The sequence below is a fragment of the Octopus bimaculoides genome, chromosome Z, assembly GCF_046866305.1.
Source record: "Octopus bimaculoides isolate indiv1 chromosome Z, ASM4686630v1, whole genome shotgun sequence".
NCBI lineage: Eukaryota > Metazoa > Mollusca > Cephalopoda > Octopoda > Octopodidae > Octopus > Octopus bimaculoides.
Genome location: NC_142944.1, coordinates 33,822,233 through 33,844,736, shown reverse-complemented (window position 1 = coordinate 33,844,736; position 22,504 = coordinate 33,822,233). Strand labels below are relative to the sequence as shown.

The 22,504-nt window shown below is 36.1% G+C and overlaps 1 long non-coding RNA gene across 1 annotated transcript in view; it reads right to left on the bottom strand.

Annotated features, from left to right (window-relative positions):
* Positions 1-22,504, bottom strand: part of LOC149132207 (uncharacterized) — a 37,069-nt gene that overhangs the window by 5,788 nt on the left and 8,777 nt on the right. Inside the window, exon 2 of the long non-coding RNA XR_016244786.1 lies at positions 1,624-1,691. This is a non-coding gene — a long non-coding RNA (uncharacterized LOC149132207). The remainder of the gene's footprint in view (positions 1-1,623; positions 1,692-22,504) is intronic.

Here is a 22,504-nt window from a genome sequence, read left to right as displayed (position 1 = left end):
TTTATTGTTATTTATAGTTTATATTTTCTAATTTATCTTGTTTACATAACCGTAAAACAAGTCTCATTATTGTTCTAAACTTAAAATGAATTATAATTATTTGATATGATTATGCACATTTGAGTCGATTATATAATTCAGAAATATTATTTAAATATACATACATACATACATATATATATATATATATATATATATATATATATATATATATATATATATATATCATCATCATCATCATCGTCATCATCACCGTTTAACGTCTGCTTTCCATGCTAGCATGGGTTGGACGATTTGACTGAGGACTGGTGAAACCAGATGGCTATATATATATATATATATATATATATATATATATATATGTATTTGTATGTATATATACATATATATATATATATATATATATATATATATATATATATATATATTTTATTTTAAACAGCAGAAATATAACAAAAAACTGTTACTCGGATTTTCACATTCCCGTTCATTGGACAGTTTTGTTAGATTTTTCTAACAAAACTGTCTGATGAACGGGAACGTGAAACTCTGAGTAACAGTTTTTTGTTATATTTCTGCTGCTTTTAAATAAAGCATATTACTCTACCTCTGATATTTCAGTACTCTTTTTTCTACCTTGTTGCACATTTATGTGCTTACTCTTGTATATATATATATATATATATATATATATATATATATATATATATATACAGGTGGTGCTCCTGCATGGCCGCAGTCAAATGACGGAAACAAGTAAAATAATTAAAGAATATATATATGGATGGTTTCACAGGATCTAACTGCAACATGCTCCAGAGTCTGCATTGCCATGATTTCTATGACTGGATGCTCTTCCTAATGCCAGTATACAAAGTGCTTTTTTCATGGCACCAGCACTAGTGAGATAACCATGTTGTTCACAAGACAAAGATCCTTTTTGACTGAGTGCTGCCTTTCTTCACTAACATTTACAAAAATGCAGCATGCAGGGGCGTATTTGTACATTATCATCCATTTCTATATTTCAAAATATATAGGAGGAGGTGCTGAATAGTTCCTGGCATCAACGAAAGGCCTGGTAGGAGGTCCAATCTTCCCAGTTCTTTTACAGGGCTCAGAAAAACTGGAAGGCTGCTGCAATAAGTGTGTGAATCTGAGAGGGGGATATGTTAAATAAAGTCATACTTAACTGATCCTCCTGTATTTTCTTTTACCTAAAGCCAGGAACTTTTTAGCACCCCCTCGTATATTCCATTGAGATAGCATGGAGTACGTAGCATTCCTTATAGACATATAGTCCCAACCACATGGTTCTGAGTTCAGTCCCACTGTGTGGCACCTTGGGTAAGTGTCTTCTTCTTTAGCCTCAGGCCAACCAAATCCTTGTGAGTGGATTTAGTAGACAGAAATGGAAAGAATGTGTGTGTGTGTGTGTGTGTGTGTGTGTGTGTGCGTGTGTGTGTGTATGTGTGTGTGTGTGTATGTGTGTGTGTGCGCGTGTGTGTGTGTATTTGTGTGTGTGTATGCGTGTGCGTGTGTGTGTGTGTGTGTGTATTTGTGTGTGTCTTCGTAACTTAGTGGTTGGGCAAAAGAGACTGATAGAATAAGTACTAGGCTTACAAAGAATAAATCCCAGGGTCAATTTGTTTGACTAAAGGTGGTGCTTCAGCATGGCCGCAGTCAAATGGCTGAAACAAGTAAAAGAATAAAAGAAATATATATATATATATATATATAGTTCAAAAAACAATAACAAAAAAACAAAAAAACAACAAAGTGAGGACGTGATATGGATAGTATTATTGGACGCTCAGGAAAGGAAAGATATATATATATATATATATATATATATATAGATAGATAGATAGATAGATAGATAGATAGATAGATAGATAGATAGATAGATAGATAGACAGACAGACAGACAGACAGACAGACAGACAGGCAGGCAGGCAGGCAGGCAGGCAGGCAGGCAGACAGACAGACAGACAGACAGACAGACAGACAGACAGACAGACAGACAGACAGACAGACAGACAGATATATAAAGTCATGTTATTTTGAAATTTTTAGAAGTACATTAATCTTTTAGTATTTAAACTGGACATGTCCATCCCAAATACTCTTTTATGTTCAAACCAGCCAGATGTGGCCTCTCACATTTATCCTACAATATAATTCTGAAAGTAAATGATACATCATTGAAACCTTGAAGATATGAGATAACATATGATTAATTCAATACAATGTGAATAAATAAGCATTACATTTGACAGAGGAATCTCAATGCTAAAGAATTAAAAACAACTCTCAGAAAGTCCTTGGTGTTAACATCCGTGATTATGGAAGATATTCATTGCAAATCGATGAAAACCCGGTTATCTTTCAGAGATTTTGCCAAGAACAAAACGTCTACAGCACCAGCTACAGCAGCTGCAGCAGCTCTAGCAACAGCAGCAGTACTAGCAACAGAACAGCAGGAACAACAAAAACCAAAAACAATGTTGAAGTTATAAATACTTTAGCCAAGTATTTATTAGTGCATGCAGGGAATATTCAGTGGTGGTCGTGGCTTTAACATAAAAAGAGTAGAAACAAAGGGAAGCATTTATAATATAAAAAAAAAGAAAGACAAAAAAAGAACTGGGTTAATTAAAATGATATTAAATGTCAAATATAGGGATAAAACGTTTGAAACAAACATTCTTGCTTCTTAAATTGATTTCAATTTCTTGGGAAATATATTGTATTAATCTTGTTTGCTGTTGAGATCTCAACAAAACAGAAACATCTCTTTAGTTACCTCCCCTATCATTGTTCAGTTTACCTTAGTCACCTTGCATTAACAAGTGTTTGGATCAGTTGCCTGCAAGGCCCCACTCTATAGCTGATATGCCTCATATTCAGCTGGAATGAAGTAACGTGAAAAGTTAAGTTCCCTGTCCAGGAATCAGACTCATTATGTGATAATTATGGGTCCAGCTGACTAACTTTAAACACTAGACTGCATGATTTCAATGTCTCCTATCTACTTGTGAAAGAAATCATAATTCAGGGTTCAGTTCCACTGTGTGACACCTTGGGCAAGTGTCCTCTATTGTAGCTTTGGGTTGGCCAAGTGAATTTGGTAGGTGGAAACTGAACGAAACTCAGTCATGTGTGTGTATGTGTGTGTGTGTGTATTTATGTCACAATATATGGATTCAACTAATCCAGTAGTTCTCATAAAAAATGCTCTTTAATGTATCATTCTACAAAACAGAGAATATATACTACGATACAAAAGAAAATATGTGTATGTGTGTATATATGTACAAGACCACTTTGAATGAAAAGCACATGGAATTTATGTCTCCACATTATCCATTTGTAATAACAAAATATGAACTCCCATTGGAATACCATGGACAAGAAACCTTTTTACCTATTCTACACAGCACATTCCTTGGATAATGGAACTGCAACTGTAACATTTAAAATACATTATTATTTTTATCCTCATATTTCCCTTTATACTTCTTGTATTTCTCCCTTTCCAAAATAACTTCTGATACTGAACTCTATTTCCTTCTATTTAACTCGCTTATATCATCTCTGATGATGCGATATCTTTTATATCCCTGAAACAGCTGTAAGACTACCTCTCTCTTTATAAATGTCCTAGAAATTTTACACTGCCTTGGCTTTGTTGTCTCATTTTATTTAACATATGTGTGTGTGTGTGTGTGTGTGTGTGTATGTGTGTGTGTGTGTGTGTGTGTTTTATATAATCTGGGTAATAACCTCATAACATGCATTTCAGAGCTCCCATACAGTCATTGACATACAGCAGGATATTTTCCAAGGCTGGATAAGCATGTGAAATTCCTATATATAATATATATATATATATATATATATAGAATAATAATAAATGAAACAAAACACATGTAATCAATAAGTTCCTTTAATTCCTACACATGTTTCAAAAATTATATGCACTCTACTCCAAAGGAGTAAGAGATGCTGGTTTATACATATAATTTTATCATCAGGGAACCATTTTACAAATGCAAGGTAAGTTCTTCTCCCACTGTATGTGTGATGTATCATATGAGATGGAAGTTGTCATGGATAGATATACTTGGGATAGCACATGTTTGTATATTACCAATCAGTTGGTAATATGTACTAACTTATTTACTAACACCATGGCCAAAATTTTGAAATCTGCATTCAGTAACATTATGAACCTAAAATTTTCTGTTTGGTCCTCTTTATTTTCATAGCAATGTTGACTCACAATATTAGGAACTCTCTTGTTCTGCTGCTAGTTATGGTAGATATCTTATAAGAGACCTGACAAATAAGTCTGTTATATAAAAAAGTAAAGATCATAGGGCAGACCATCCAAACTAAGCAATCATTGCACCACTCAACATTGCATCCTGTATTCCCACTTCTCTTATCACCTGTTGCAGGTAATCACCACCACCACCACCACCACCACTGGAACCACCACCACCACCACAATCACCACTACCACCAACATCACCACCAAAACCACCACCACCTCCACTACCACCACCACCAAAACCACCACCACCTCCACCAACACCACCACCACCAACACCACCACCACCACCAAAACCACTACCATCCCCCCACCAGCACCATCAAAACCACCACCTCCACCACCACCACCACCAAAACCACCACCAAAACCACCACCACCACCACCACCACCACCACCACCACCACCACCACCACCACCACCACCACCACTACCACCACCACCACCACCACCTGCCACATTTTCGATCTCTGATAACAATGCATAATTGAGAGATGCTGTTATTGTTGCTGCTGTTACTGCTGCTGCTGCTGCTGCAGGTGTTGCTGTTGTTGTAACTGCAGTGTTAATCACTTGTTAAGTTTAAAGATTGTTAAACATATTTTTGCGTATATATATATATATATATATTTTTTTTTTTTTTAAATGCCTAAAATGTTCAACTAAGTTTAACAATGTTCAATGATGTTTAATAATTAGACATTATTTGAAATTTAGAAAAATTATTGCTCTTTTTTTTTTAATTACTTTCTTTTTAATTACTGATGTTTCCTCTTGCTGAACCCCTGTCCCTGTACCCCCACCCTACCCTACCCCCACTCCACCCGTATCAGGAATTTCATGAGAAATACAAATAAGTAGATGGTATTTATGTTGGTGTTAACATAATTAATGCAGAGAACATCATTAAAAAAAATAAAGAAGAAAGAAAGAAAAAAAGCTAATTAGAAATAATTATGTTGGGAGGAAAAAAAAAAAAGGAAGAGGAAAATGAGAAAGGAAAAAGTGTTTTAGACAATCGCAAATATTAATACCACTGAGATGACGCTTTACCTTTCATCTACAAAATCCACTCTCACTGCCACCCATCTTGCAAAAGAACAAACAAAACAACAACAACAAAAGCAACAATTACAACTATTATAACTACAAAAGTGGAGACGGTGGAGAGATGATGGTGGTGGTGTTTGTGGTGGTGGCGGTGATGGCAGTGGTAGCAGCTACGACAGCGGTGGCAGTGGTGGCGATAGCGGTGGCGGTGGTGGCGATAGCGGTGGCGGTGGTGGTAGTGGTGGCGATAGCGGTGGCGGTGGTGGCGATAGCGGTGGCGGTGGTGGCGATAGCGGTGGCGGTGGTGGCGATAGCGGTGGCGGTGGTGGTGATAGCGGTGGCGATAGCGGTGGCGGTGGTGGTAGTGGTGGCGATAGCGGTGGTGGTGGTGGTAGTGGTGGCGATAGCGGTGGCGGTGGTGGTAGTGGTGGCGATAGCGGTGGTGGTGGTGGTAGTGGTGGCGATAGCGGTGGCGGTGGTGGCGATAGCGGTGGCGGTAGTGGTGGCAGTGGTGACAGCAGTGGTGATTGTGATGCTGGCAGTTGCTTTGGCAGAGGTGGCAGCAGAGGAGGCAGCGGAGGAGGCAGCGGAGGAGGCAGCGGAGGAAGCATTAGAGAAGGCAGCGGTAGTGGGTATAAAGTGGTGGCGGTGGTGCTGGTGGTGGTGGGAATGAATGTACTGGTAGGGACAATGCTGGTGATAGGAGTAATGGTGGTGCTGTTGTTGTCATTGTTGGTGATGATGATGATGATGATGATGATGATGATGATGATGATGATGGTAGTGGCGATGGTGCTGGTGGTTTTTGGATGAGGTTTGGAGTGGTGGTAATGGTTGTGATGGTGAGGGCAATGATGAAGGTGGGAGTGGTGTTGGTGGTGGTTGAGGCAGTGGTTTTGGTGGTGGTTGGGATGTTTACTACTGTTCAGACAGACATCTTGGAGTGGAGAACTGCATATTCTGTGTTATAACAACCACACCATGACAATGGCAATGACAAAGATGACAATGACTACTACTACTACCGCCACCACCATCGCAATCACCATCATCACCACCACAACCATCACCACCACCACCACCACCACCACCACCACCATCATCAGTAAGAATAGCACTACCACCATCACACCCTCCATCACCTTCATCAAATGTACCTTCACCACTACTGCCACTATTATCATCATCATAACACCCCACCCCCAAATCACCACCACTATTATCTTCATTATCACTATCATCATCTTTATGATTACTGCTGTCATCATAATCATCACTAATTTGGTACTGATCACCCGGTAATGTGACCTGTGATAGACAGGTGTCCTATTTTGGTGAAGATTTATCTCTCATCCCCTGTTGTATTTCTGTACACAACACTATATTCTTCATTGCCACAGTCTATCTCAGTACCACAAGATCATCTGGTAATGCTGCCTGTGATAGACTAGTGTCCTAACCTAGCGAAGATTTATCTCTCATCCCCTGTTGTATTTCTGTACACAACACTATATTCTTCATTGCCACAGTCTATCTCAGTACCACAAGATCATCTGGTAATGCTGCCTGTGATAGACTAGTGTCCTAACCTGGCGAAGATTTATCTCTCATCCCCTGTTGTATTTCTGTACACAACACTATATTCTTCATTGCCACAGTCTATCTCAGTACCACAAGATCATCTGGTAATGCTGCCTGTGATAGACTAGTGTCCTAACCTGGCGAAGATTTATCTCTCATCCCCTGTTGTATTTCTGTACACAACACTATATTCTTTATTACCACATTTGGTAATGTTGCCTGTGATAGACTAGTGTCCTATCCTGGTGAAGGCTTATCTCTGATCTGTTTCATATCATAAACCAAGAACTAAAGCACCATATCCAGTTGTTGCTCTCACTGTTTTTATTGTTGATGTTTAACTACAGGTAAACTACGATCCCAAAAGACTGTTATCAAAATCATGCCAGTTATGGCCACTCCTATAGTTTAAAAAATTTTTTTTTTAAGCTCATGGTTACATTGTACAATGTTTTCATCCGTTTTTCTTTCATTATGATTGTAAGAAGCTGTATGATATGAAAATGTTTGGCTCCTATTTCTAGCATCAAACGTCCACACGGAGTCTTTGTCACTGACTTTCCTAAGCCAAGTAGTTGAGAGGTAAATACCAATATGAGATCTATAAGTAGGAATTACATATTAATAAATGCTGCCAATTTAGATTTTGGAATTCTTCAATATATTCCAAAAATAATAAAAGCTTATATTGATATTATAATAATTACTATGATTTCTCTAGTCCAATGGGCAAAGAAACAAAACAACAACAACAACAACAACAACAACAACAGCAGCAGCAGCAAGAACAACAACAACAGCAACATAATCAACAACAACAACAACAACAACAACAACAACAACAACAACAACGGCAGCAACACAACAACAATAGCTACAACAAAAATATAATTATTTATATTTAATGTAATCTAAAAAGGAAACAAGAATTTCATGGTCAGTTAAGAACATAATTGATTATTTTATTTTATTTTTTCTTTGTTTTCTTTTGTTATTTATTAATTAATAAATTTCTTGAAGAATTCTGGAGAATTTATTTGAAAAGCAAGAATATTTTTCTCAGTTTGCAATAGGTTTGTTTATTTATGTATTTATATTTATATTTATTTGTTTATATATTTATTTATTTATAATTGTGGGTTGGATGGGAAGTCAGTGGAAACGTTTGGAATTTCTAATTTTTTAATTTTGTTTCCTTGTTTTCTTTTTTTTTGTGGTGGTGGTGGTCGTGGTGGTAACAGTAGGTTACTGTTGTCATCCCCACCCCACTGTGGTTTCCTTCTAGTTCTGTCATTAAACTCACCATTACTCCACCACCACCACCACCACCGCCGCCGCCGCCGCCGCCGCCGCCGCCACCATCACCACCACCACCACCACCATCATCACAGCCATTTCCATCATCCTCATGACCACCACAACCATCATCATATTCATCATCATCTTCACCACCATAAACACTACCACATCATCATCATCATCATTGTCATCATTATCCTCTTTGTCACTAGCACAACAACCACCACCACCAACACCAACACCAGCAACAACAACAACAACAATAACAATCAGTGTCATCACATCAAAATATTCACTTTCAAAATAATGGCAAAATTTTCAAAAATAAATTCCTCTGATGATGTGATGGTTACATATGGTCTAACATTCATCTAAATGAACTACCAAAATCTATGTAAAGAAGGAAATGATTCAGATATCAATTATGTTCTTCCCCTTGTTGCATTTTGTCTGCAGCAAATTTGCTCTGAGTACATTTTATAGCCTATATACTACATCTAATGCAACTGAGTATGCGCGAGTTTGTGTGTCCATGTTGTGTATGTATGCATACATGTGTGTATGTATGTATGTATGTATGTATGTATGTATGTATGTATGCGTATGTGCGTGCGTGCACGTGTGTGTGTGAGAGTGTTCTCATACTCATTTTAAGTGAGAGTAAGTTTTGATCAGCCACCTACTTGATAGCAATATTGTGAAGGAAATTATCTTGTTTTAAACCATCATCCTTTAAATCTTGGTGGTCCAAATCGGAGATGCATTCTATGTGGGTGTCTTTTCAAAACATTGTCTGGTTTAAAAAGCCACATCAGATGCCATGATGGATCTAAGGTGTGGATACAGGAGGCGGTCAGACTCTGCATAAGGAGTAAACAGCTATCCTATATATATATATATATACGTATATATATATATATATATATATATATATATATATATATATATATATATATATATATATATATATATATATATATGTGTGTGTGTGTGTGTGTGTGTGAACATTGGTTCTTTTCCCTAAAACTATATATTTATATATATTTTACTCTGTAAAGCTCAATTTAATTTTAATTTTTCATAAATTGATTTTAATTGAGTTTTTACCTGTAATTTTGGATTTTGTCCCTAATATTATTATATATATATATATATATATAATATGTATGTATATATATATATATATATATATATATATGTATGTATGTATGTATGTATGTTCTCTTTCTCTTTTTAATTTAAAGTAAATTTTGACTAGTCGCTTACTTGGTAGCAAAGTTGTGAAGGAAAGTATCTTCTTTTAACCATTATCCTTTAAATCTGAAGGTCTTGTACATCTGTAGATGTCCTGTCCTTTTTCTCCTCTATTTATCTGGTCATATTAGTGTCCAGTTGGCTGCTGATTTCCACAACAGACTGTGTTTATATATTAACATTGTCATAATCATCATCATTTAGCGTCCATATCTTAACCCATGCTGACATGGGTTAAGATAGTTTGACTGGAACAGGTAAGCGAGAGAGCTGTGCCAGGCTCCAATCTGATTTGGCTTGGTTTCTATGACTGGATGCCCTTTCTAATTCCAACCACTCCAAGAAAGTAGTGCGTGCCTCTAACATATACATGTAACCTGTGCATAAAGTACCCCCATGCACTCACGTGTGTGTGTGTGTGTGTGTTTGTGTGTGTGTGTGTGTGTGTGTGTGTGTGTGTGTGTGTTCGTGTGTGTGTGTGTGTGTGTGTGTGTGTGTGTGTGTGTGTGTGTGTGTGTGTGTGTGTGTGTGTGTGTGTGTGTGTGTGTGCAAGTATGTATGATCATTAGCATCATCATTAAACATCCATGTTTCTGTCTACTTCTGTCATCAAACTCACCATTACTCCACCACTGCTGCTGCCACTTTCACCACCACCACCACCACATTATCATCCTCATCATCATCATCATCATGGGTTGCATGCTTTGACGGGATCTGAAAGGTTTAAAGACTGCATTATGCTCCAGTATCTGCTTTGGCATAGTTCTATGGTTGGATATCCTTTCTAATGCCAACTATTTATTGTGTATACTGGATGTTATTTCGTGACATCAGTACAAATGCAGCTACCATGCAGCCAGTGAGATTAAGATCCCTTTTGGCTGAGTGGGGCTACAGTAGAAAGGGAGGCAGCTTTATGCTACAGGATGGGGGCTTAATGTGTGAGAGAAGGGACTAGAACAGGTTTCTTTCTGCATAGGGGTGACATGGATACTCATATTATAGAAGAGAGGGTGGGAGAGACAGTAGTGAAGATAGTAGAATCAATGGAAAAAATATTCCATCCATTGAGAGATGAATATCAACCAAAAGAGCTACTAATAGTTTCATGCTTTTATGATACTTGAACATGCATATTTATAAAATACACCATGCATCTAAAAGCAAACTTTCAGGTTTTATATATATATAATTTATAGATCCCATAGAGGTAGAATCAACAAAAAAAAGTATTTTATCCAGTGAGGGATGAATATGAATTTAATACACAGCTGAAAGAGCTACTAAGGGTTTCATGCCTTTACGATACTTTATATAGGCAGATTTCTAAAACACACCATGTATCTCCAGACAATCTTTCAGGCTCAATTTATACATTAGGTATATTTTAAAAATCAGGATGCTGGACAGTGAGAAAATAAGAAAAAACAAGAGGGAAAACATGAAGGAGTTTGATGCAAGAAATGGAATAAGAAGAAAGAAACAAAAGCAAAAAAAAAAAAAACAAGATCCCCATCCTCCCTGATTGCAAAAATCACAATTAATGTGGCTGGTGTAGAACAATATAACAGTGAATATGTCAAAGTCTATTAGACAGCAACTCAATCCAGAGTAGGTGGTGTCTTCCAGTTTGACAAAAGAAACTTGTTCGAGTTTCTTTTGAAACTGCTAAAAATTTCAGATCTGGAATGAAGCAGTGTAGTGGAATTCTTGAATCCAAGAAGAATATATGATCTTTCTGCTATGCATGAGCTGCATTTCTTAGATCCATTAACATATAGCTTGGATTTCTCTACAACTCTCCACTTGATTGTATGTGGTGTGGAGTTGTTCTTCAATTCCATATGTGGCTAGCCAACTTCGTCACATTACTTTTGTCAATGTGCCAGAAAGAAGATAGGTGATTTGCATAACATCTTTTGAAATTGCCTTTGCATAACCTGATGTAATTCCTCTTTTCATTTAGGTTATCTTGAAGCATTGTTGTTACTTCTGTTTCATCTATGACAGGGTTTATCATGCATGTCTGGTCAAATGGGCAAGCTTCAGGGTTTCGATATTTACAACTGGGAGTGGACTGTTGGTAACCTTAATGAGTTATACTGTTCTTCAATTCAGAGCAGCGATTGTGATATTTTAATTGGTCATTTGTTAAAATGATGTGTTGCTTTAGTTAGAAAGATATACAGATGATCATACAAGTAGTAGAAATAGTGATGGTTGGATAAAGGTTAAATTTTGAAAGAGCTATAGAGGTCTGAGAATAATGTCTGTAAAGTCAAAATATCAAACAAGTAAGGTGGGCACTAACAGGGGAATATGTCATGCAGGATACAGTGTTACAGTATGCAGGATACAGTGTTACTTCATGTGTTATGTGGTGTGTTACACAACATGTTACATGATTTGTTACATGGTGCATAGTGTGGAAGTCTGGGTTCCTCCTTTCTTGGGTCCTCATTTCTCAATGGAGTTTTTTGGCTGTTGTTATTAGGGTGAGTCTTGGTCATTTTAAACATGGCAGTGCCCATTCTTCTCTGGGTCTGAACACTGGTTTCATCCAGAATGAGAGATAGAGGATGAGATAGAGAGGGAAAGAGACAGAGAGCAAGAGAGATAACAGGGAGAGAGAGAGAGAGAGAGAGACATACACACACACACAATGGGAGTAAAGAATCAATGCCTGTACTGAAGTTGTGCTTTCCTTATCAACCCCAAAATGATGGAAATCAAAATTGGCCTCACTCGGAATCAAACTGGAAGCATGGAGAGACTGAGAATAGAATCCATAAAGCATCCTGTCTGACACTATAATGACTCTGCTAATAAATTGTCTACCAGAAGTCTGGTTATATATATTATAGGATTTATCATGTGAGTGAAGGCATGTGATATTTAGTGCATATTATATTGTGACTAGTTAGAAACATTATGACATATCTATTATAGTAGAGTACATCTTGACTACATTAGTAATCTTTAATCTAATTTACGATGCAGCTTATTCTGGTATGAATGATAACTTCATAGTTTGGTAAATTTTAGAATAAATCATTAGAACTGGTATCTGTAATTAGCTGGAATTTATAATAGACAATTGGTTAATATGCAGAAAATTTGTTCCTAGTGGTATCTATCTGATTTTCAATTAGGTAGGTGGAGTTAATTAGAGTAATGAACATTTTCTAATTAGATAGCTATTACTTGCCAGTGGCAGTCACTGGATCATCTTGCCTGAACCTGAAGTTCAATATTCCCCAATATTCTTGCTGAGTAAAAAATAGAATTAATTATGCTGGAAATAATTAGTAATGAGTCAATAAATAGTTTCTATTAAAGTTACTCAACTTACAACAATTAGAAATATAAGTTTGAAAAGAGAATATTGCTATAATGTCAGATAGTCATAACTAGTTATAACTTCATGTTGTCATAGATATTTTTATAATATCAGATATTCATAGCAACTGATTTTGCCATAACTACAGTTAAAACTTAATGTAGTCATAAATATCGTTATAACCTCAAGTAGTCATAAATTGTTATAAATTAATGTTCTCATAAATATTGTTATAACCTCAAGTAGTCATAAATTGTTATAAATTAATGTTGTCATAAATATTGTTATGACCTACTGTTATAATTTCATGTGGTCATAAATGCTGTTATAAACTCATATAGTCATAAATGTTATAATAATTTCAGGTAGTTATAACAACAGTTATAACCTCAAGTAGTCATAATTATTGTTATTACAATATGCAAACATAAGTACTATTAAAAACTCAGGTAATCATAACTAATAATACAATCTCAAGTAGTTATAACTACCATTGTAACCTTAGTTAGTTATAACTACCATTAAAACTTCAGGTAGTCATAGATACTGTAATAACTTCAGGTAATTTTAAAAGCTGTTATAATCTCATGAAGTTATAATTACCATTATAATTTCAAATAGTCATAACTACGATTAAATGCCACATAACTACCACCAAATACCACTAAAACTTGATATAGTCACACCTACCATTATAACATAGGTCAATCATAGTTACTGCACAACCTCAAGTAATCATAAACACTGTTAAAAATTAAGTAGTCATAAATATTGTTTCCCTCATGCAAATTTTTTATGTCAATCTATTGTTTTATTTATTGAAAATTTACAGATAATTTAATAATTACACATATAACACATGTATATGATGCATTTGTTATGAAGGTGCATGACTTAGTAGTTAGAGTGCTGCACTCATGATCTATCGATCGTGGTTTCAATTCCTAAACCAGGTGGTGCATTGTGTTCTTGAGCAAAACACTTCCTCTTGCATTGCTCTGTGATCACTTTGACACCTAAAACATAGCACACAGTGCACCTGTTCAGACAACGTCGATTTGATGGAGGGAGTGAGCTAATATGCAGAACATTTGATCACTATAAACAAATCATTTGTACAGGTTGTTCAGCAAAAGTTGAACACTCATACATCGTCTTTGGTGGGTAAGTCCACCATATGGTACATATATAATACAAAAGCAACTTGAAAATCCAAATCCCAAACCAAAGAAAACACAACCATGAGCCAAGAGAGAGTCAGATTTGGATATATATTTCAATGTGGTTTTGTATTATGTATGTATTATATATACTCTTTTACTCTTTTACTTGTTTCAGTCATTTGACTGCGGCCATGCTGGGGTACAGCCTTTAGTCGAGCAACTCGACCCCAGGACTTATTCTTTGTAATCCTAGTACTTATTCTATCGGTCTCTTTTTGCCGAACCGCCAAGTTACGGGGACATAAACACACCAGCATCGGTCGTCAAGCGAAGCTGGGGGGGGGGACAAATACAGACACACAAACATATACACACACATACATATATATATATATATATATATATATATATATATATACATATATACGACGGGCTTCTTTCAGTTTCCGTCTACCAAATCCACTCACAAGGCTTTGGTTGGCCCGAGGCTATAGTTGAAGACACTTGCCCAAGGTGCCACGCAGTGGGACTGAACCCAGAACCATGTGGTTGGTAAGCAAGCTACTTACCACACAGCCACTCCTGCGCCTATATGTATATCTGTTATATATGTAATTATTAAATTATCTAAATTTTCAATAAATATTGTTATATTGCAGATAGTCATAACTACTGAAACAAGTTCATGCAGTTGTAATGACAGTTGTAATAACTCCAAATAGTCATAACTATTGATAATTACAGTTATAAGCTCAGGTAGTCATAGTAACCCAAGTCATCATAAACGCTATCGTAACCTCTTCTGGTTAACGCTATTGTAACTACTCAGTGTATTGAGCAGCAAGTTTCTTCCACCAGGTTCAATCAACTGCTATTTTTATACATCCATTCCACACAATGTTGACTTGTCTCTGGGTCATGCTGAAATGTCCACAGCTGAGGGGTCTTCAGCCAGACCAGTTCATGCCTGCCCTGGCTGGTATCCAAAATCATGAGTGTTTCCGAGTGCTTTGACTACTGTTATGTAGCCATAAATACAGTTATAGCCTCGGGTAAAATTAATGCAATTAAACACTTTTTATAATTTCAGTTTTTTATTATTCATTATTTTTAATATTTAAATTTTATTTAAAATTAGAGAATATAAATTTTAAATGATTGATCTTGCATTTTCATAAAATTCTCTCCATTTCCTCTATTCTTTGCAGCTTTTTAACACACTGAGAATCACATATATATATATTTATGTATGTATGCTGAACTATTGAGAAATCTACAGTTACTCTACATAGATTACAAGTTCAGATTTATACTTGTGATTATTAGAGTACTGGGATATGGTACACTTTGCCTAAGCACCAATCTTGAGAAATTAGGCTTCTCAAAACCAGAAAGGAGAAAGCTGATTTGATGACTACAGATCCAAGTCATCAGTGGAACTGTTAAAATTTGTAAAACTTTTCAGAAATTTATCATTTTAGCATATATGCATATGTCTAGACATGAAACTGTACACATGAAAATACATACATAAAACAAAACATACAAATCTGAACATGCACTGACTCTAAATACTGTACATATACACATATACATACTAAAATATTCTGTTGATATTGTTGAAATTCCAATGAAGGAATCTCGGATTAAGGTTAGACACCAGCTCTTTCTCTATTGGCAAGAAATCTTGAAATAAAACTGAGTAATAACTTACATACATACAAACATACTTAAAACAGCGAAATTTTTCCCCTAAATTCTTCATTATTTTCAAAGTTAATTGAAAGAAAGGCATTGTATTACAAAGAAATACAGTAATAAAGGGGTTAATGATATGGAAAAAAAAAGCTTTAAATAGCATTCGTGAAAACTCCTCTCAAAGAAGCAAGGGGACAGAACTCTGAAATTCTAATTGAATGGAAATTAAATGGAGACAGATATGCAGGTGAGACAAAGTGAGAGTCTGGTCTTTGGTAGCAACAGAGATAACTCCAGATACATTTCTACCTCATTAGACCTCTTCAGTGAAGAATTGTTAGCATGCAATGCATAACAACCAGGATCACAGAATGACCTGAAACATATATTACTTTTGTATGTGTGTGTGAAAATAACTTACTGATTAGCTAATTAGAAATAATGACATTGCAAGAATACAATTTTTATTTAGTTATTTTTGTCATGAGAATTTATTTGAGAATGATGAAATTATTCTAATTTCTGATGGGAATGGCATTAATTACGCAACCATTGTGAATGAGTAAGTATGCTATCTAATGCTTGCAATAGAGACATGGTGACATAGTGCTTCAAGTTTGGTTTACTGTTATCTCCTTGTCTGTATACTATAAACTCAACATTATTATGGATTTATCACATCATTCATTTGAAACTAACTCAATACTCTCTCTCTCTCTCTCTCTCTCTCTCTTTCTCTCCCTCTCTCTCTCTCTCTCTCTCTATCAATCTATCTATCTATCTTTCTCCTTTTTTCTTTCCTTCACACTCATGTTTTTTTCTCTCTCACTCCTACTCTTTGAGTTCATACAATACAATAGGCACAGATGTGATTGTATGGTTAAGAAACTTGTTTCCCAACCACGTAGTCTTTGGTTCAGTCTCAACATGCAGCACCTTTGACAAATGTCTTCTAATATAGCCTCAGGTCAGCCAAAGCTATGTGAGTGAATTTGATAGATGGAAACTATATATATATATATGTATGTATATATGTATGTATGTATGTATGTATGTATAAGCATATACATTCATATATATACATACATACATATATATTATATATATATGAAATATTCAAACACTGAGATTTGAAGTTAGATGTCACTACTGTTCATATCATCTGTGGATAAATTCAAAATTTGATGATATCACCAGTAGTAGCATGGGTGGAACGCAGTTATGATAGCTTTAAGGAGCTATGAAATATAAATTTGCACGAAGCGTAATGATGCTTAATGAGCATTTACCTGCTAGAAATAAGAGCCAAGTCTTAAATAATCCACCGTTGCGCACCAATATAACAGAGAAAAACAGTATGCGAGGAAAACAGAAAGAATTAAAACATTTAACAGCACAAATAAAAATATTATGCAATTAGGGATATCCACAAACCAGGTTTCGGCTTTTGGTTATTCAACCTTGAGTCTCGTCAGTGTGGACTATGAGTTCAAATTCATGACTGTTTACGTTAGTCTCTGACTGCAACTGGTTTTGTTTTGCGCCAAAATCAGGCTCTTATTTCTAGCAGGTAGATGCTCATTAAGCATCATTATGCTTCGTGCAAATATATATATATATATATATATATATATATATATATATATATCGAAACGTCTAGTTAGAATAGAGGCAGCTGACATAGGATTAATTCCAAGTGGCTATCTGTTTTCCTATGTGTTCATTCCGTTGTCTGTAGTTCATTTTTCTAACATCCTGTACCCTGATATGCATCTATATACACATGTAGATGTAAGTATGTACATATATGTGTGTATACATGCATACATATTCTTTGTATTATATATATATATATATATATATATATATATATATATATACATATATATAAATGTATGTATGTATGTACATACATATGTATGTATATGCATATACATGCATATACATATACATATATACAGGATGCTGGAGAGGTGCAACATCACATCCACACCCAGTTATGCATGGTGTTTAAAAGAGGAAGGCATGCCATACATAATTAAATGGAGGCTCCTCGAACAGCTGGAGCCATATCTCAACAGGAGCGAAGTATGTAAACATTGCTTGGCTGAGAGAGCAAGGAACCTGAAAATCTTACTTGACTCAAGGGCCTTTTTAAACTCTAGGAAAGAACATCCTGAGAACATACTGGCAAGACCATGTAACCAATGAAGACATTCTAAAGGGAGCCTACACAAAGGTCAGTTCTTCCTTATTTATGCCTCTTTTAATATCCTGGCATCAATATAGAATAAACCAATAATATATAAGCGCAGGTGTGGTTGTGGGGTAAGAAGTTTGCTTCCCAACTATATGGTTCTCAGTTCAGTCCCACTGTGTGGCACCTTGGATAAGAGTCTTCTACTATAACATCGGGTCAACCAAAGCCTCACAAATGGATTTGGTTGATGGAAACTGAAAGAAGCCCATCATATATATATACATATATATATATATATATATATATATATACATATATATATATATATATATATATATATATATACATATATATATATATATATACATATATATATACATATATATTTATATATATATATATATATATATATATATATATATATATTTTTTTTTTTTTCGAGCGGGATCGTTTGCCAGTGCCTCCGGACTGGCCCATGTATGGGAGACACATGAAATCTTTCGAGCGGGATCGTTGCCAGTGCCCCTGGACTGGCTCATGTGCGGGCGACACATGAGGTTTTTCGAGCGAGATCGTTGCCGGTGCCCCTGGACTGGCTCTTGTGCGGGTGGCACATAAAAGACACCATTTCGAGCGTGGCCGTTTTTGTGCGGGTGACACGTAAAAGCACCCACTACACTCTCTGAGTGGTTGGCATTAGGAAGGGCATCCAGCTGTAGAAACTCTGCTAAATTAGATTGGAGCCTGGTGTTGCCATCCGGTTTCACCAGTCCTCAGTCAAATCGTCCAACCCATGCCAGCATGGAAGGCGGACGTTAAACGATGATGATGATGATGATGATGATATGAATGTGTGTGAGTGTGTGTGTGCGTGAGTGTGTGTGTGCCTTTGTATATGTATTTGTTTCCTACCAGCACTTGATAGAATAAGTACCAGGCTTTAAAAAAAATAATGAGTATTGGGGTTGATAAGTTTGACTAAAACCCTTGAAAGGTGGTGCCCCAGCATGGCTGCAGTCAAATGAGTGAAGCAAAATGAAAGATAAAAAGCAGAAAATAGTTCGCATTGATTTCTTTCTCCATACCCTTCACTCTTAAAGTAAGTTTCTCTTTCAGAAAGGCGACATAATTCATCTGCCCAGAGACCAGTTAGCAATTTCCAGAGCAATAATAGTTAAACATAGAGGCCTATAATTATTGACTTCCTTTCTGTTTTCTTTATATTTCTATATTAACACCATTCTTCCTTTTGTCATCTACATTGGTGTTCCAATTTCTATACAATCAGGGAGACATCATTGTAGTATATTATTATGTATGCCCCAATATTCAACAATGAAACATCCCACATTCAATAATGTAAACATCCCACTTCTGACAGATAATTGTTTTTAGGCATAGCCATAGCTGTGGTAAGAAGCTTGCTTCCCAACCACATGGTTCTGAATTCAGTCCTAGTGTGTGGAATCTTGGGAAAGTGACTTCTACTATAACCTTGGAGAAACCAAAGCCCTCTGAGTGGATTTGGTAGACGGAAACTGAAAGAAGCCCACCATGTGTGTGTGTGTGTGTGTGTGTGTGTGTGTGTGTGTGTGTGTGTGTGTGTCTTTTCCTCCCATCACCACTTGACAACAATTGTTGAAGTGTTTGTGTCCCAGTAACTTAGTGGTTTGGCAAAAAGTGACCAATAGAATAAGTACCTCTTCTTATAAAAAAAGAAAGAAGTACTGATGGTGGTGGTGGTGGTGGTGGTAGTGGTGGGAAGGTCGATTCATTCAACCCTAAGAATTCAAGACGGTGCCTCAGCATGGTTGTAGTCTAGTAACTGAAACAAATAAAAAGATTTTTTTAAATGCCATACACATACAGAAAACAATAATACTCAGTGTTACCTGCAACTCTTCCTTGACATTCACAACACACATAAAAGACATTGTAAGGAAATTAAAACAATGTGTAAATATTGAGTAATCACAGGTTCCACTTCAGTCAACAGAAAGAAATACCAACACTGGCATACAAATGATATACATTAGGAAACCAGTCATGGATTCTACCAATCTGTTGTAGGTCTCCTCTGAGGTTTGTAGGAAGTTTGTAGCTGTTATTATGATGGTGTGAGGATGGGGTTTGGATTTTCTGGCTCTCGATAAAAGAAACCTTAATACAGTTCTATATTTAGGAGATGAGGAATTATGTACATTATTTACATTATTTACATTAGACGGATATTTATCCTCATCTTGTTTGTTGTTAACACAACATTTCAGCTGATATACCTTCCAGCCTTCATCAGGTGTCTTGGGGAAATTTCTCATTCATAAGGTATTTTTCGATGTTATTCATCATCATCATCATCATCATCATCATCATCATCATCATCATCATCATCATCATCATCATCATCATCATCATCATCATCATCATCATCATCATCATCATCGTTTAACGTCCGCTTTCCATGCTAGCATGGGTTGGACGATTTGACTGAGAACTGGTGAACCAGATGGCTACACCAGGCTCCAATCTGATTTGGCAGAGTTTCTACAGCTGGATGCCCTTCCTAACATCAACCACCCCTAATGTAACTACCATGTCAGCTTTTTCTGCAGATACTTTGATAACAACATGATGCCAAATTTTGTGTTATTTTCAAGAGAAGTCCTCTACTAGTTACTTTCGAAGTCTTCTTTGAACTGTCAGATGTAAGTCTACCTCGAAGGAAACAATGTAGTTATTAATAAGAAAAGTTGAAGTTCATGCAAGATTTCACTGCTCATCATCATTATCGTCATCATCATCATCATTTATCATCTGCTTTCCATGCCAGCATGGATTGGATGGCTTGACAGGAGCTGCCATGTTTAAGGTTTGCACCAAGCTCTATTGCCTGCTTTGGCATTCTTTTTATGGCTGAATGCCCTTCCCAATGCCAACCACTGACAGCTTGTGTTTCCTGTACCTTCAATATTCACTAAATCCAGTGGATTTTGTATCTGTGCATGTGTGTGTGTGTGCATGTGTGTGTGTGTGTGTGTGTGTGTGTGTGTGTATGTGTGTGCATATCTGTGCTTGTGTTCTGCCAGCCATTGATGTGCAAATGTTCAAGAGGAATGGTAAAAACTATATCTGTCACACACACCAACCAAAGCTCATATACACATACATACACAAATGCATATAGACACTCATACACACATTCACATGCACACTCATGTACGCACGTGCACACACACACACACACACACACACACAAATTCAGCAACATTTATACCTTAATACAGAAGTCTGGTGCAGGCTTCTGTTTGGCCGGCTCTTGTGGTTCCATCTCAATGATGTTGATGATGATGATGAATCTTATAGTATCAGCCTTTTTTTTTTTACACAGACATGACTCGAACCATCACCCACAACAAAGCAAATGAGAGGAAGTGGGAGGGTGAGTGGGAGGATATAAAAAAAATAAAAACTTAAAAAAAAAAAACAAGACAAAAAAAAAATGGACAAATCATAATCTGTAGGAAAAAAAGAATTAATCTAAGGTTGTAAAGAATGGATTTTGTAAATACTGTGACTAAAACCAGCAGACATACAATAGACTCTTACTTCCTTTTCTGCAGAAATATTTATTACATTTTTATGAGATTTAATAACTTTGATCAACTAAACTCTCATTCATGAAGGAGGAAGACAGTGAAGTGACATTTCTAAAACTTCCGCCTGCTCATATTTTTCTTCAAAAACCATTCAAGACCTAAACAGGTGGCAGCAATCAGGGTCTTTTTTTTTTTTTTCATTTATTATTATTTCTTTTAACGTTTTATATGTGGGCTATCACTTCCTTTTTTTTTTTTGGCTGGGTTTCCATTTAAAGCAACGCCAGCAGCAGCAGCAGCAGCAGCAGCAGTGGTGGCGGCGGTGTCGGTGGCGGTGGTGGTGGTGGTGGTGGTGGTGGTGGTAGTGATTGTGGTGGTGGTGTTGCTATACAGTGGAGCCAGGCATCTGTGGTTTGCAAAAGAGTTAATAATCAGAATAATCATACATAGACAAAAGGTATGTATGATTGTATGTATGTATGTATGTATGCATATGAGTGTGTATGTGTATGTATGTGTGTGTATGTATGCATGTGTGTATGTGTGTGTATATGTATGTATATGTGCTTATGTGTATGTATACATGTATGTATGTGTATGTATGTGTATGTATGTATGTATGCATGCATGTATGCATATGTGTGTGTATATGTATGTATGTGCGTGTATGTATGCCTGTGTGTATGTGTGTGTATATGCATGTATGTATATGTGCTTATGTGTATGTATGCGTGTATATATGTGTATGTATGTGTATGTGTATACATGTGTATGTATGTATGAATGTATGCATATGATTATGTATGCATATATATGTGTGTGAATGTGTGTGCATATATGTATAAGCATGTGCGCATACACACAGACACACATTCATACATACATATATATGCATACATAAGTATGTACATACATACATATATACATACATACTTACATGCATGTGTAAGTATGTATGTATGTATGTATGCATTATGCATGTAT